Below are 15,261 nucleotides of genomic sequence, written 5' to 3' on the forward strand. Positions count from 1 at the left end.
AATATTTTGCTCCTGGGTAGTAATTTCTGGAAGGTTTCTGATGACAAGAAATTAAGCAAGGTTTGTTTTGTCTCTGAAAAAGGAAAAGCTGGAAATAGCGTGGTTATACTTGGTTTCCTTTTTGGACATATAGTTCTTCTTTCCTCTTCAATTTGGGTGCTGTTAAATGTGGAAGAAGGTGAGATGTGGTAGGTGATGAAGACAGCCAGAACTGTACACACTAATGAATAGTTTAAGTAATAAGAGATCTTGAAAATCCAAGTAGTTTCTTGGTCTGATAAATATATCTGTATGTATATCATACACACATTCTTATACCAAAAAACGGATAGTTTCAGGCCATAGTGATTTCTTTCCTTTGTATCTTGTAGAGGTGGAGAAATTTCAGTAAGCTGAAGACTCTGTTCAGAGGAAATTACCTAATTGAAAATGTCTGGGCTAAGAGACTGATAATAAAGGAAACTGGCAAAAGTACTCTTTAATTACAGGTTCTTTTTCATCTTCATCCAACACATCGATTTATGTGCTACACTGGGTTTGTATTATGTCTATATATATATTTTTTATATGTCTATATTTTAATTCCACAACTAGACACTAACTTTGTTGAGAGCAGGGATAGTCATTTCTTCAATTTCATTTGTGGTAACCCAACTGTAGGTGACAGTGCTCTACACATCATAGTTACCACAGTGAATTATATACCTGACAAATGATTGGTATTGCTGGTATAAAACAAGATTTCATAAAATAAACATGACAAACTCGTTGTTTGAAGTACTGAACTTTCTAGGTCAATCTTGAAAAAGGAAGCTACATGACTGTCTTAGCAATATTCATAGGTATATTATAATGTAAGCGGGTGGGTCTGTTGGAAATTGAATTGGTAATACGGCTTTAGAGTAGTAACACACAAAAACTGTAGCTCTGTGGTCTCAGCTAACCGCTTGTAGTGTCACCTGGGCTGCTTATTAAAAAGTTAAATTTCTTATCCCTACCCAGATCAGAATCAAAATATCTGGGGGTTGTAGTTCCGGGAACCCACATTTTAACAAGCACTCCAGAAAATTGTGATGCACATTGAAGAACTACTCTAGCCTGTAATCTCAGGTGGTAAGGCATTATGTGTGTGTGTGTGTGTGTGTGTGTGTGTATATATATACACACACACACATATACACGCACAACTGATAATTCTATGGGAAAATGGCAATCAGCAAGTGAAGTGAAATGTCAATTACCATCAGGAACAGGAAGCTAGCTCGCCGTTATGCATCAGGGAACTGGAAGAATTCTTGAGATTTATTTTTTTGGGTGTTATATTCTTGGCAGTTTATCAGGGCTCATTTGCAATTAATGGTCTGTCCCTTTTGAAGTCATTAGATAGTTCGCTGGAATTTTATGTTTAATGGCAATTTCTTGTATCTGTTGTAACAACATTCGTATGACTGGCTTATAAGCAATGATCAGGGCCAGTAAGATGTCACAAAGCTGCGGTGACTTTTCCTTATCAGTTGGGGGCTCTTTTGCCATGAAATCATCGTGCAAATGGAAGAAAACGTGAAAATCCTGCGTCCCTGTGATATTTCATTAGTGGGAGAGAGTGGGGATCTTAACACAGTGAGAGACAAGATAAATGGATGAGAGGCATTATTAGCTCAGGCTTACAGGAGCAAGATACTTTTAGTCAGCGTTAAGATAGCTCTCTAAACGAGGAGCAGTGAAATCCAAACATGAGTATCTTTTGAGGGCAGCTGGAAGATGACTCGAGGGGAACTTTTATCCACTCGAGGGGTGGAGTTCTGCGAAGCAAGCCGCAGGTAAGGGCGTGGGCCAGTCCTGCGCCTCACTGCAATTAGGCGCAAGGACCTTCCGAAAGAACCACACCAGCAGCGAGCCTGACAGAAGCTGCTCGCCAGCCGGAGCAACAACTTGCGGCGAGCCGTTAGCCGCCTCGCGTTCCCCGCAGAACCCCTCCCGCACCCCGGGAAGCCCGCTCGGCTCCGCCTTTTCGGCTGACGTCCCGGGCGAGCGGGGGCGGGCGCGTGGGTGGGCCGAGCCGTTAACCTCCCGCGATTCGGCTGGCTCTGCCACACCACCGCGCGCCCCCGCTCCGCCCGCCCCTCCGGGCGCGTCTTTTCCGGGCTCGCGCCGCGCCCCGCCTCCGTTGGCTGTCTGGGTGCGCGCGCGGCGCTGCGGGTTTTTCTCCGGCCTCCGCGGCGGGCTCCTCCTGGTCCCAGCGCTAGCGGGCACGCGGCTCCTTCTTGCTAGCTTCCCGACTGTCGGCTGCGAAGACGCGGTGGGCAGCCCCTCCGGTGAGTATCCCTGGCTGGGGAGGCTGCGGCCCCGGAACCCCTGTCCTGTCGGTACCAGGGCCCCATCTCCAGGGGGGCTGGCTTACCTCACCTGAGCCGGGAGTAGGTTGGGTGGGCATTCCAGTTCCCGGAATCGGCTCTGTTTTTTTCTTGAGGGCGGGCTATCCGCTCGCCTCCCGGGGGCCGGGAAGATTCCCGAGGTCACTGTATCTGCTCCAGTGATGGAGAATGGGGTCCTCGGGACCCCAGCCTGCCTCTTACTGCCACTCACCGCACCCTGAGGGCCAGAAGTCATCTCCTGATCGGGGTACTAGGCTTTGCCACGGCCCTTTCCGGAAGAGACCACCAAGTGCTTGCTAGACCTCCAAACGACCTTTAGGGTGCCCCTAAACCTCAACTCCATTTTGTACCCTCCTAGTCGCTCTGTAACTGAGGACCAGGGAGTCTTTCTGGCCCTAGAAGCATCCGCCCTCTCGAATTTGAGGAATGCCCTTGCTTACGATATCTTCTTTGCTTCGGATATCTTCCTTGCTTCCGTAGGTTTAGGTATGTTAGCACACATCTGGATCCTGGTGAAGCATGCTTTCCTTCCTTTCCCCGTTCTGTCTACATCCCTGCCTTCAGTGGGTGCTGTATATTTAGCATGAGCTTTATTCACTTCCTCTTCCTCTCGTTTGAGTGCCCAAAAGAACTGTGGCTGATGTCTAACGACACAGAAAAATCTAGGAGAATATGATTCATTGTTTAACCCCATCAAGGGGTTACATATTTTAAATAAGACGTCATTTCTCCTCTTCACTCCAGCATCTCCTCCTTCAAAGGCATTTTTTCACCCTCTTGAAATTCATTTGCTCTATTCGCTCTTTTCACCTGAAAAAGGTCAGTCATCGCCCTGAGAAACAACAGTGAGATGCAAAATAAGAGTAAAATGGCACTGAAATGAATCCCTTTGGAAAAGTAAGAGGTTTGCTTTATTAGTTAATGGTCTCAGCACTTCAGTTTCCTCTGCTTTATTAGTTAATGGTCTTAGCGCTTCAGTTTTCTCTTCTGCAAAAATCAGTCTGTTGAACTAGAGCATAACTAGGGTTCCTTCTAGTGTTCTGATTCTAGGACCTCTAAATTCATGCAGGCTGCATAATGCAAATTTAACCTGATTAAAGCCTATTTCTCATAGTTGCTTGTCACTTTAGTTTTTCTTTTATGTTCCCTCTAATAAGAAAGACTTTTAAATGTTCTTGATATATAAGGCAGCAGGAGGAGATTCAATGATGGTACTGCCTGCCATTAAACATATCAATCAAGATTTTAATAGTGTAAGGCCTCTGCCTTAAATTGTAAAATAACTCATCTTTTGATCGAAACTGCTAAAGTGTAAGACATGTAAGGCTCCTGTTAGAATTAACACTCTCTCCCATTTAGGTGGGGGATGAAATATTAAACTGTCAGTATACTTGTACCTTAGGCTAAAGTACCTTATTGTCCTGTTATAAGAAGTAATTTGATAACTAAAAATCCATGGAAGATATAATACAGCAATTAAAAGCTCGAGTAAATTCCGTTTTGTGTGTGTGTGTGGTTTTTTTTTTTCTGGAAAATCCCCTAGTTAAAAAAAAACACAAGTGATTTAGATTAAGATATTTTTTTCAGCATTTTTGATAAGGGTGAGATGGGTGGAGAAAGAAGAGTCCTGTCCAATTCAATGACAAGAGAAATGAATTGGAACTCTGGAGAGGCTCAGGTTCTAGACCCAGCTCTAGCTAGATATATAACTTTGAACAAGTCATTTCACCTCTCTTAGTTTTTGCCTCTGTAAAATAAGTGTCTTTATGGTTGTTGAAATGATCCACAAGTTCCCCAATTTGAATGCTATATTCTTATATATATGACAAATATATATACACATATATGTGTATATATGTATACACACACCCACAATGCAATTTGCATTAAGGCTGTCATATATCCTGTTATACCAGTTGACTAGAATGTTTTTCTCAAAGGTTTGTGTGTAGTGGTTTTAATTTAGGTACGCTTAGGTTCTTAATTTATCCTGATTAAATAAATTACTATATGTGAAAGTCTATAAACTCAGAAGCATTTTACTTTTTTTTTTTTTTTTTAAGATGAGGTTTCACCATGTTGGCCAGGCTGGTCTTGAACTCCTGACCTCAAGTGATCCACCCACCTCAGCCTCCCTAAGTGCTAGGATTACAGGCGTGAGCCACCCCACCCGGCAAACTCAGAAGCATTTTACAAATGTCGGGTATTATGTTAATTTCTGCTTGCAAGTGAAATGTGTGTTATATCACACTATTTTTTAAACATCCATGGCCTTTAGAAATTTATAAGGGAATGTGTATATACTGCCTTACAACTGTAATTGGCTAGGGACTTTAAAAGAATATGAGGGCAGCTCATTCATTTATTAATCATTCAACTATCTTGTTCCTTCATCTGTCACTTCTTTTATGCCAGGCCCTCAGGACATGATGGTTAAGAAGACAAACCTTACCCTATGAGTTTATACTTTGGGCTGATGGAGATGGTTGTGGGGCATGTGGAGAGACAGATGTACATGCAGTTTACTTTTATTAAAAACAACAGTCAAATCAAAGACAAACAAAATTCTGGAGAAGTTAAGGATCCATTGGGAAGGAAGAGATGACTCTATTAATTGTGGCCTGTGGATTCTTTGACATTACTTTTTTCTTCATCCTTTCACTTTCAGTTGCTGAGCCTTTAGCAAAAACAAGCGCTTTGTTTTTCCACTTCTACCACTGGCTGGTCTTATGTACCCTTTCTTTCCCTTTTAACTTTTTATTTTGAGGTAGTTGTAGATTCACATACAGTTGTAAGAAATAATATGCTTTATCTGATTTTCCCCAATAGTACCTCATGCATAAGTATAGTGCAACATCACAACTACAAAATTGAAATGGATACAATCTATCAACCTTACTGAGATATTCAGATTTCGTCAGTTTTAATGCAGTCATTTGCATGTATGTATTTAGTTCTACATAATGTCATCACATGTAGATTCATATAAGCACCACCACAGTCAAGATACAGAACAATTGCATCACCACAAGGATCCTTTTTGTTGTCTTTTTATATATGTAGTCATCTCCTTTCCTCCCTGACTCCAGGCAACCGCTGATCTGTTTTCCATGTCTATAATTTTGTCATTTCAAAAATGCTTATATAAATGGGATCACACAGCATATAACCTTTTGAGACTGGCTTTATTTCACTCAGCATAATTCCCTGGAGAATAGTGCAGGGAATGTACCCGTTATCAATAGCTTGTTCCTTTCCATTGCTGAGTAGTATTCCATGATACGGATGTCCTGCATTTTCTTTAACCAGTCACCTGTTGAAGGGCATCTGATGTTTCCAGGGTTTTTGTTACTTGTTTTATTTATTTATCTATTTATTTATTTATTGCCTATTATGAATAAAACTCATATGAACAATTGTTTACAGGATTTTGTGTGAACATAAATTTCTGTTTCTCTTGGATAAATGCCCAAGAGTGTACCCCTTGGGTGGTATAGCACTTGCATGTTTAATTTTCTAACAAACTGCCAATCCGTTTTCCAGAATGGCTGGACCATTTTACATTCCCACCAGCAATGTGTGAATGTTCCTCATCCATGTCAACATTTGGTGGTGGTACTATTTTTTATTTTAGCTATTCTGATAGGTGTGTAGTGATATTTCCTCCTAGTTTTAATTTGTATTTTTCTGATGGCTAATGATGTTGATCCTCTTTCCATGTGTTTATTTGCTATCTCTATCTTCTTCAGTGAAATGTTGGTTCATATCTTTTGTCCATTTTCTATTTGGATTTTTTTTAACCTGGTAAGTTTTAAGAGTTCTTTATTTTCTATACTAATCATTTGTTAGGCAGTGGTTTGCAAATATGTTCTCCCAGTCCATAGCTTCTCTTTCCAACCTCTTCACAGGGAATTTCACAGAGGAAAAAGGCTTTAATTTGGATGAGGTCCAGTTTATTATTTTTTCTCTATGGGCTGTGCTTTTGGTGTCAAGAAATCTTGGGAACTTTTCTTATTTAATTTTTTCCTTTCTGTTCTGAATAACATCCATTATTTCTGTAAGCTATTTGAGCATTTTCTTTCAACAGTTTTAGAGCTCAAATATATTCTGTGAACAAGTGGCCTTGATGGATTAGAGTGTTAATACATATTCACACATGCTCTCCCTATATTAAAATGGCTGCCTTAAAAATATAATGTCTACCTCACCAGGCTGTCAAATGCAACATTAAAATTTGTATTTAAAATTAAACAGACGCATGATATGCAAAAGAGGTTCTTGGTTTCACTTTCTAAATTAAAAATATTTTGGCAAAACTGTATCATTTTTCATCAAGGATTTTGGTAAGTAATCCAAAGAACAAATTTGTATTCTCATTTAAATGTATTTTGAAAGTCTACTTCTACATTTTGAGTAGTGAAGTTATGATTCATGACCATGTATTGAGCAGACTTTTCTACTCACTGTTGATTATGAGAATAATGAATAAAAGATCATTGTGTTTGACTGTCTAGACTGCATTATTCCTTTTAGAGCTGCTACATAACATTCAAAACTGTCTCTTGAAATAAATATTAGGTTCAAGGTTATACTTACAGTTTATATTTTCAAAAATGTGTGTGCTCATATGAGAAGGACTTATAGGAAAAGGTTAGTGATTAGTTTTGAGAATATTCATTTCTGTAAAGCAGTACTGAAATTATTTCTCCCTTCAGTGTTACTGTATTTACTCAAATATGTGTGCAATGAGGGAAGTAGATTCTTATTTGAAAAAGAGAAAACATTGGTATAAGGCAGGGGCTGGCAAAATACTGCCTGTGGCCAAATCCTGCCCACCACCTGTTTTTGTAAATAAACTTCTCTTGGAATATAGCTGCATCCATTCATTTATGTATTTTCTGGCTGCATTCACAATACAGCATCAGAACTGAAACAGAGACCTTATGGCCTGTGAGGGCAATTTACTCTCTGGACCTTTACAGAAAAAGTTTGCTGACTCCAAAGATAAGGTAACCTTGTAAATTGTTGATTCCATGTACGCATGTGCACTCACACGCGCACGCACAAACAAAATTTAACAAACTACCCTGACCTTTTATACTTTCTGGTTACATTTTCAGGCGATATTATGATTCAGGAGAGTGCATTCATTTTCTTTACCAAGTCTCCAAAGCACTGTGGTCTAGGAGTAGCAATAAGGAATGCGTAGAGAGTTGGAGATGGTTGATTTTGTTGTTAAGTGTGGGTTATTTAAATGTAAATGTAAATTTGCAAGTGTGGCGATCAGTAAGCTGCAGACAGACTATGCAGTCTGTGATGTCTTTTGGAGATCCTGTTGTGAGCCATAGTGGTAATGAGAGAGCCAGGCGTGGTAAGTGTTTTTGCTCCTGAAACTGCCATATGATCTTTAAGTATGTAGTAGTAAGGGCCTATCAAACTGAACTTAGACTGTTGGTTTATTATTTTGTTTATACAGCTTCCTTTTTTATAACTAAGAAGTTGACACTTTAGTTCTTTTAAATGCTCTAAGTGTGATGTTGAAAATGAAAATTGAGTAAAGACAGGTGGCTATGTTTTTAGAAAGTAATAAATCTCTGTGTCTCATCATACACAAAATAATTTAAGAATATTTTTTAAAAATCTAAGTATATATTAAAATAAAAACTTCTGGAAAGCATAATACATCATAACCCAGTTAAAAAGACAAGTGATGGCTGGGCATTGTGGCTCACCCCTATAATCCCAGCACTTTGGGAGGCCAAGGTGGGAAGATTGCTTGAGCCCAGGAGTTTGGGACCAGCCTGGGCAACATTGTGAGACCCTGTTTCTACCAAAAAAAAAGAAAAAAAAAAAAGCCAGGCATGGTGGCATGTGCCTGTAGTCCTTGCTACTCCAGAGGCTGAAGTGGGAAGATCCCTTGAGCCTGGGAGGTAGAGGCTGCAGTGAGCTATGATTGCACCACTGTACTGTGGCCTGGGTGATAGAGCCTGTCTCAAAAAAAAAAGCTTTTACATATACAGTAGAAGCTTTAATTGACCTCCACTTAATTGACTTACCACCTTGAATAATTTTTATTTCCATTGTTAAAATACAGTGTACACTGAATACTTGTTATTAGTTGGTTGATCTCCAGTACTCCAGTGTGCTTGTGTACCTACCACAGTAGATGTTTTGTTTTTAATTACTAAACCTGTATATGTTGGTTGTATTTTTTTTTTTTTTGAGATGGAATTTCACTCTCATCACCCAGGCTGTAGTGCAGTGGCGCGATCTTTGCTCACTGCAACCTCCACCTCTTGGGTTCAAGTCATTCTCCTGCCTCAGTCTCCCAAATAGCTGGGATTACAGGAGCCTGCCACCATGCCCAGCTATTTTTTTGTATTTTTAGTAGAGATGGGGTTTCGCTATGTTGGCCAGGCTGGTCTTGAACACCTGACTTCAAGTGATCCACCCACTTCGGCCTCCTAAAGTGCTGGGATTACAGGCATGAGTCACCGTGCCTGGCCTGGTTGTATTTGCTTTTAAAATGTAATTTATTTAATATTTTGTAACCCGATGTAGTATGAGTGGGGGGAATTGGAGTTCTTTTTACTGAAAATTTACAAATGAAATAATACGATGTCTGGAATTTGCTTCATATTATACAAAGGGTGAGGGATGGAGGTGGGTTGTGGGTAGTATGGAAGAAACACAATTCAGCACATATGGATAATTGTTAAAGCTGAGTGATGGTTACATTAGATTCATTATGATAAAGCAAATTGTTTTGAGAAGAGTTAATGAAAGCAAGTTGCTTAAAAGAAAATACTGTCCAGTTAGATGTAAGATAACTATGCAGGGTATCTTGAAAAAATACAAAAATTTCAAAAGGTTTTATACTCACATTACTTTTCAGATGTCTTTTACATTGTTTGAGTTTTTTTTTTTTTTTTTTTTTTTTTTTCTTGAGATGGAGTCTCCCTCTATTTCCTAGGCTGGAGTGCAGCGGGGTGATCTTGGCTCACTACAACCTCTGCCTCCTGTGTTCAAGCAATGCTCCTGCCTCAGCCTCCCAAGTAGCTGGGACTACAGGTGCATGCCACCATGCCTGGCTAATTTTTGTTTTTTTTAGTAGAGACAGGGTTTCACTGTGTTGGCCAGGCTGGTCTTGAACTCCTGACCTCGTAATCCACCCACCTCGGCCTCCCAAAGTGCTGGGATCACAGGCGTGAGCCACAGTGCTCGGCAAAGTTTTACCTTAAACATTTAATTTGAATGTCTTTCTTTCTTTCTTTTCTTTTTGAGATTGAGTCTTGCTCTTGTTGGTGCCCAGGCTGGAGTGCAATGACATGATCTCAGCTTTCCTCAACCTCCACCTCCTGGGTTCAAGCGATTCTCCTGTCTCAGCCTCCCGAGTAGCTGAGATTACAGGCACATGCCACCACGCCGGCTAATTTTGTATTTTTAGTAGAGACAGTGTTTCTCCATGTTGCTTAGGTTGCTTTTGAACTCCCGACCTCAGTTGATCTGCCCACCTCGGCCTCCCAAAGTGCTGGGATTACAGGCATGAGCCACTGTGCCTAGCCAATTTAATTTAAATTTCTTTAAAATCAGTGGGCCAGGAGTTAGAGAAAAAGGTCTTGGCCTCTTGGCCCCATATAGGAAGTTTGAGGTTGGAATGGTGGCTCATGCCTGTAATCCCGACATTTTGGGGGGCCAAGGCAGGAGGATTGCTTAAAGCCAGTTCAAGACCAGCCTGAGCAATAAAGCAAGATCCTGTCTCAAAAAAAAAAAAAAAAAAAAAAAAAACACAGAAAAAAAAACAGCTGGGCATGGTAGCACATACCTATAGTCCCAGTTACTCAGGAGGCTGAGACAGGAGGATGAGTTGAGGCCAGGACTTCAAGGTGGCAGTGAGTCATGATCACATCACTGCACTCCACCCTGGGAGACAGAGTGAGATCCTGTCTTTAAAGTAAAACAAAACAAAACAACAAACCCAGGTCAGGTACAGTGGCTCACGCCTATAATCCCAGCACTTTGGAAGGCCAAGGCAGGCAGATCTCTTGAGGCCAGGAGTTTGAGACCAGCCTGGGCAACATGGTGAAACCCCATCTCTACAAAAAATACAAAAAATTACTATTTTTGAGTTGGAGTCTCACGCTCTTGCCCAGGTTGGAGTGCAGTGGGATGATCTCGGCTCACATACAACCTCTGCCTCATGGATTTAAGCGAGTCTCCTGCCTCAGCCTCCAGAGTAGCTGGCATTACAGGCACCTGCCACCATGCCTGGCTAATTTTTGTATTTTTACTAGAGCTGAGGTTTCACCATGTTGGCCAGGCTGGTCTTGAATGCCTGACCTCAAGTGATCCGCCCACCTCGGCCTCCCAAAGTGCTAGGATTACAGGCGTGAGCCACCGTGCCCAGCCCAAAAAATACAAATAATTAATTGGGCATGGTGGCATGTGCCTGTTGTTCCAGCTACTGGGGAGACTGAGGAGGGAGGATTGCTTGAGCTCAGTAGATGGAGGTTGCAGTGAACCATGATAACTCAACGTCACTGCATTCCACCCTGGGTGACAGAGTGAGACTCTGTCTCCAAAAAACAAAGCCAGGCATGGTAATGCAGACCTGTAGTCCCAGCTACTTGGGAGGCTGAGGTGGGAGAATACCTTGCACCTGGGAGGCAGAGGTTGCAGCGAGATAAGATCACACCACTGCATTCCAGCCTGGGCAACAGAGCAAAACCCTGTCTCAAAAAACAAACAAAAAAGCCCTCCCAAAATAAATAAACTGAAACCACATACACAAAAAGTTTGGTGAATGAGTATATATATATACCACTGATGAAATGAAAATGCAGTGTTTGCTATGCATATTTTTTATGATCATCTACCTGAAATTCACCTTTTAAATTATGTAACCAATTGTTCCAAATCACATTAGATAAAAGGGTTTCTACTGCATAATATCCATAATATATAAAGAGCTCCTACAGATCAATAAGAGAAAGGTACCCACTACAAAAAGCAAAAAGTGGCAGAAGATTATACATGGGCATTTCCCAGGAAAAGAAGTAGTGGTGAATAAAAAAGAAAAGATGTTCAAATTCACTCTGGTTATTAGGGAAATGTAAACCATTTTTCACCAGACGGATTGGCAGGAACTTAATAGCCACTTTTAACAAATAGGCACTCTCATACACTGTTAATGAGAGTGCACACGTATAACTCTTTGCTGAAGAATACCACAATTATCTCATTTTTAAATGTGTTATATTTTGACCAAAAAATTTTATTAGAAAACAATTCTTGGGGAATATCACCTGTGTATAAAACTGTATAAGGTTTCACTGCAGTGAAACTGTTTATAACTGTGAAAATTTGGCAGTATGCTAAATATCCATCAGTAGGGGAATGATTTAAAGAATGATAGTTTATACTGTGGAATACCATTAAGCTATTAAAGAAAAAAAGAAGAAAAGCTTCTTGGATAGACCTACAACTATATACACTGACATAGGAGTTCCAAAGTATGCTGTCAAGCAGGGGAAGAGAGGCAGAGGGAGTCAAAGAACAGTTGTATACCGTGAATCCACTTATCTAAAAATAAACAAACTCATCATATGTATGGGTAATACAAAACAATCTGATTGGTACACATCAAGAGTAATTATTCCTGGAGGAGAAGGGAGTGGCATTAGAGGAAGGCAGTCTAGTTTTACTTTTTCCCTGTACAATTCTATATGTTACAATTTACAATTACTATTTGATAGGTATACATATTACTAATATGAAACATTTGCATACTGGAGGATGCTTATAATATGATTCCTTCATTCAACAACACTCTCCTAGAAATGTGATTAATGCCTTGTACTGAGGGAACAGTCCGGTTATTAAAAAATGATGTTTTCTCCCATTGATGAAGTAGTATTTGTATTTTCTAAATTTTTGACACCAAAAATGTAAATATCGAAAAGAATAAAAGCAGTAATTTCATATCCAGAGACATTCATTGTTAACTTTTTGGTGTATATGCTTGTGCTTATATGTATGGACACTTGCATGCACATGTGCACATACATATAAATCACCTTTCTACAAAAATGGGTTTTTACTGTATATACTGATTTGTAACTTGCTTCTTTAACTCACCATTATATTGTGAGCATCTTGCAGGATCAGTAACTCTAAGTAAGTGAAAAAGACATCTGGTGGGAAAAGACCAACATTGTGCCATGTAAATATAGTGTTTTAGTTAAAATAACTGGTTTCTAGGACAAACTATAATTTAAAAAAAAGTCATGGTCACCAAAGTAAGTAACCAAGGAATTTTAAAGTCTTTAATGTTGAATCAGTTCAGTTCTGTTTTGAACTATGAACATGTTATTTACATTGTAGTTACCAGTGACGATAAAAGTGTGCAATATATTAAAATGTCATTAGGACACTTTTTTGGGTGGAGTTTGATTTTAATGAAGAATTGAAAACTGAACCTGAATGGTTATTTTTGTTCAAAGAAAAACCAACTGCTGTGACTAGTTTTGGTAAAGGTGTGTGTGGTTGTATTCTTTAATAACTTATAAAAGTAAAGAATATCTAGGTATCTGTAGCAACATTAACCTTTTTCTACAGTATCTCAGTTTGTAGTTTATCCAATTGATTATTAGGAGAACTGTGTCAAAGAATCAAGTTTGATTTGGGCATGTATGTATGTATGCTACTTTTTCTTGTCATCTAGAAGTATTTGTTAAATTTGCTGAAGACCCATTATAACTTCCTTTGAGTTTATGCTGTAGGACTTAGAGGTGAAAATACCTTACTTTTGTTGAAGGCTTTTTGTTACTTATTACTTTCCATGAATTCAATAGTACATTTTACAAAAGAGGATTCTACCTGGTAGATAATGTTGTTAATGTGAAGGCCCAACATAGCTACTCAAGTTTTTGTTATGGTGATTGAAACAGTGTCCCTATTCTCCAAAGCCATTTAGGCCTTTTTGGAATTGATTTCACAGTACATAGGATTTTAGGTGCTATCAAGTTGGCAGATTTTAAAGGGAATCAGGATAGAGCTTAATGAGAGGGCATGTGAGATTAAACTTTTAGAGAGGTATTGAAAATGTTAATGGTGGATTCTAGTGGTGGTTATGAGGTTAATGCAGTGGGGAAGTGTGGTGAAATACGTGTTTTCTTCTTTCTTTCTCTCTCTCTCTTTCCTTTCCTTTTTCTTTTCTTTTTTTTTTTTTTTTTGGAGTCTTGCTCTGTTGCCCAGGCTGGAGTGCAGTGGCATGATCTCAGCTCACTGCAACCTCTCCCTCCTGGGTTCAAGCGATTCTCCTGCCTCAGCCTCCCAAGTAGCTGGGACTACAGGTGCACACCACCAGGCCTGGCTACTTTTTATATTTTTAGTAGAGATGGGGTTTTACCATGTTGGCCCGGCTAGTCTCAAACACCTGATCTCAGGTGATCCGCCCGTCTTGGCCTCCCAAAGTGCTGGGATTATAGGCATGAGCCACCATGCCTGACCTCTGTTTTTTCTTAGGTATACTATTTTATTACCTTTAATGTGGACCTAAAGTATTTTAATACTATAAATTATGTTACAGTTTTGAAGAGCCAACTCTCTGGGGATACCTGAATGATGTTTTGTCAAAGAAAACTTGGAGAAATAGGCAGAGCTGCCACTGTTAAGATGGTGAAAATTCACTGTACTCAGAATATGTTAGTAATTTCTGCTTTTCAAATGAACTGAAAACAGAAAACTTCCCTCAGTCAGGAGACAGGAACTTGGTGAATGAGCATAAAATTCAGTCATGGCTTTAAGAAGAAAAAGAAGAACTAGAACTAATACCACATGGGATGAATCCAAGTAAAAGATCCTATACTCCACATGACCACTGAAGATACTAAGTTGAGAAGCAGCTTCAAAGAATACTTGAAAAATCACAACTTTACTGAAGAGTAGAACTGGGCAGAAGTAGCTGTAGCAATTGTTAGATGAATATGTTTCAGACGAATAGAGCAAAGAAGAGAAGAGCAGGCCTAGGACAATGGTATTCCTTCACCTGGAACCATGGAAACTCCTAATTTGGTCAACAGTCAATTGCAAGGTTAGTCTAGGATGGTTTAAAGTCTTTAGTGGAGTATTTGGGGTTCAGAAACTATCAGGAACCGAGGCAAGACCCAAAGGGTTTTGGAAGGCGTTGGGGTTCATCTGTACCCAGACAATTTTTTATAGGAGTAGGTTAGAATTTCTGTGAAGCAAGATGTTTCCATAATCTGGAAACTAGAAAAGGCAGGGCTCAGGCACACAGTATTGGTGAATTCTAGCAATCTGTAGATGGGAAGCTATGTAGTTTTTTTTTCTTCAAGTAGAAATATGTTAGCATATTCATTCCAATACAGTTACATGTTACATTTTTTAAGCAAAATGACTGACCTAAATATGTTATTCAGCTCAAACTTCCCCCCAGAAAATTTTGGACTGTTTTAGTAAGATTTTGTTTTTTAGCGTCAAGTATTAAGGCCAGGATTTTTATGTGGAAGCAGGTTTTTAAAAAAATTATATACACATTGACTTGATTTTAACATCCTCTTGATCACCAAGAGATTAAGTATTTAAATGTTTGTGAGAAAGTAGCTTTGTGTTTTTTTTGAGATAGAGTCTCACTCTGTTGCCCAGGCCGGAATGCAGTGGCACAATCTCGGCTCATTGCAATCTCTGTCTCCTGGGTTCAAGCGATTCTCCTGTTTCAGCCTCCTGAGTAGCTGGGATTACAGGCCTGCGCCACCACACCTGGCTAATTTTGGTATTTTTAGTAGAAAAGGGGTTTCACCATGTTGGCCAGGCTGGTCACAAACTCCTGGCCTCGAGTGATCTACCTACCTTGACCTTCCAAAGT

The 15,261-nt window shown here is 39.7% G+C and overlaps 1 protein-coding gene across 4 annotated transcripts in view; it reads left to right on the top strand.

Annotated features, from left to right (window-relative positions):
- Positions 1 to 2,207: 2,207 nt before the first annotated feature.
- ACSL4 (acyl-CoA synthetase long chain family member 4) overlaps positions 2,208 to 15,261 on the top strand; it is a 90,560-nt gene continuing 77,506 nt past the window's right edge. For 2 of the 4 annotated variants that reach the window (XM_021676420.2, XM_012451719.3), the window contains exon 1: positions 2,209 to 2,315. The gene's annotated coding sequence lies outside the window, so the exon portion shown is untranslated. Of the gene's footprint in view, positions 2,316 to 15,261 lie in introns of all 4 variants that reach the window. The other 2 variants (XM_012451720.3, XM_012451721.3) reach the window with 2 other exon arrangements.

Source organism: Aotus nancymaae, unplaced genomic scaffold (assembly GCF_030222135.1).
Source record: "Aotus nancymaae isolate 86718 unplaced genomic scaffold, 86718_ANA_hifiasm-v0.15.2.pri h1tg000004l, whole genome shotgun sequence".
Taxonomy (NCBI): domain Eukaryota; kingdom Metazoa; phylum Chordata; class Mammalia; order Primates; family Aotidae; genus Aotus; species Aotus nancymaae.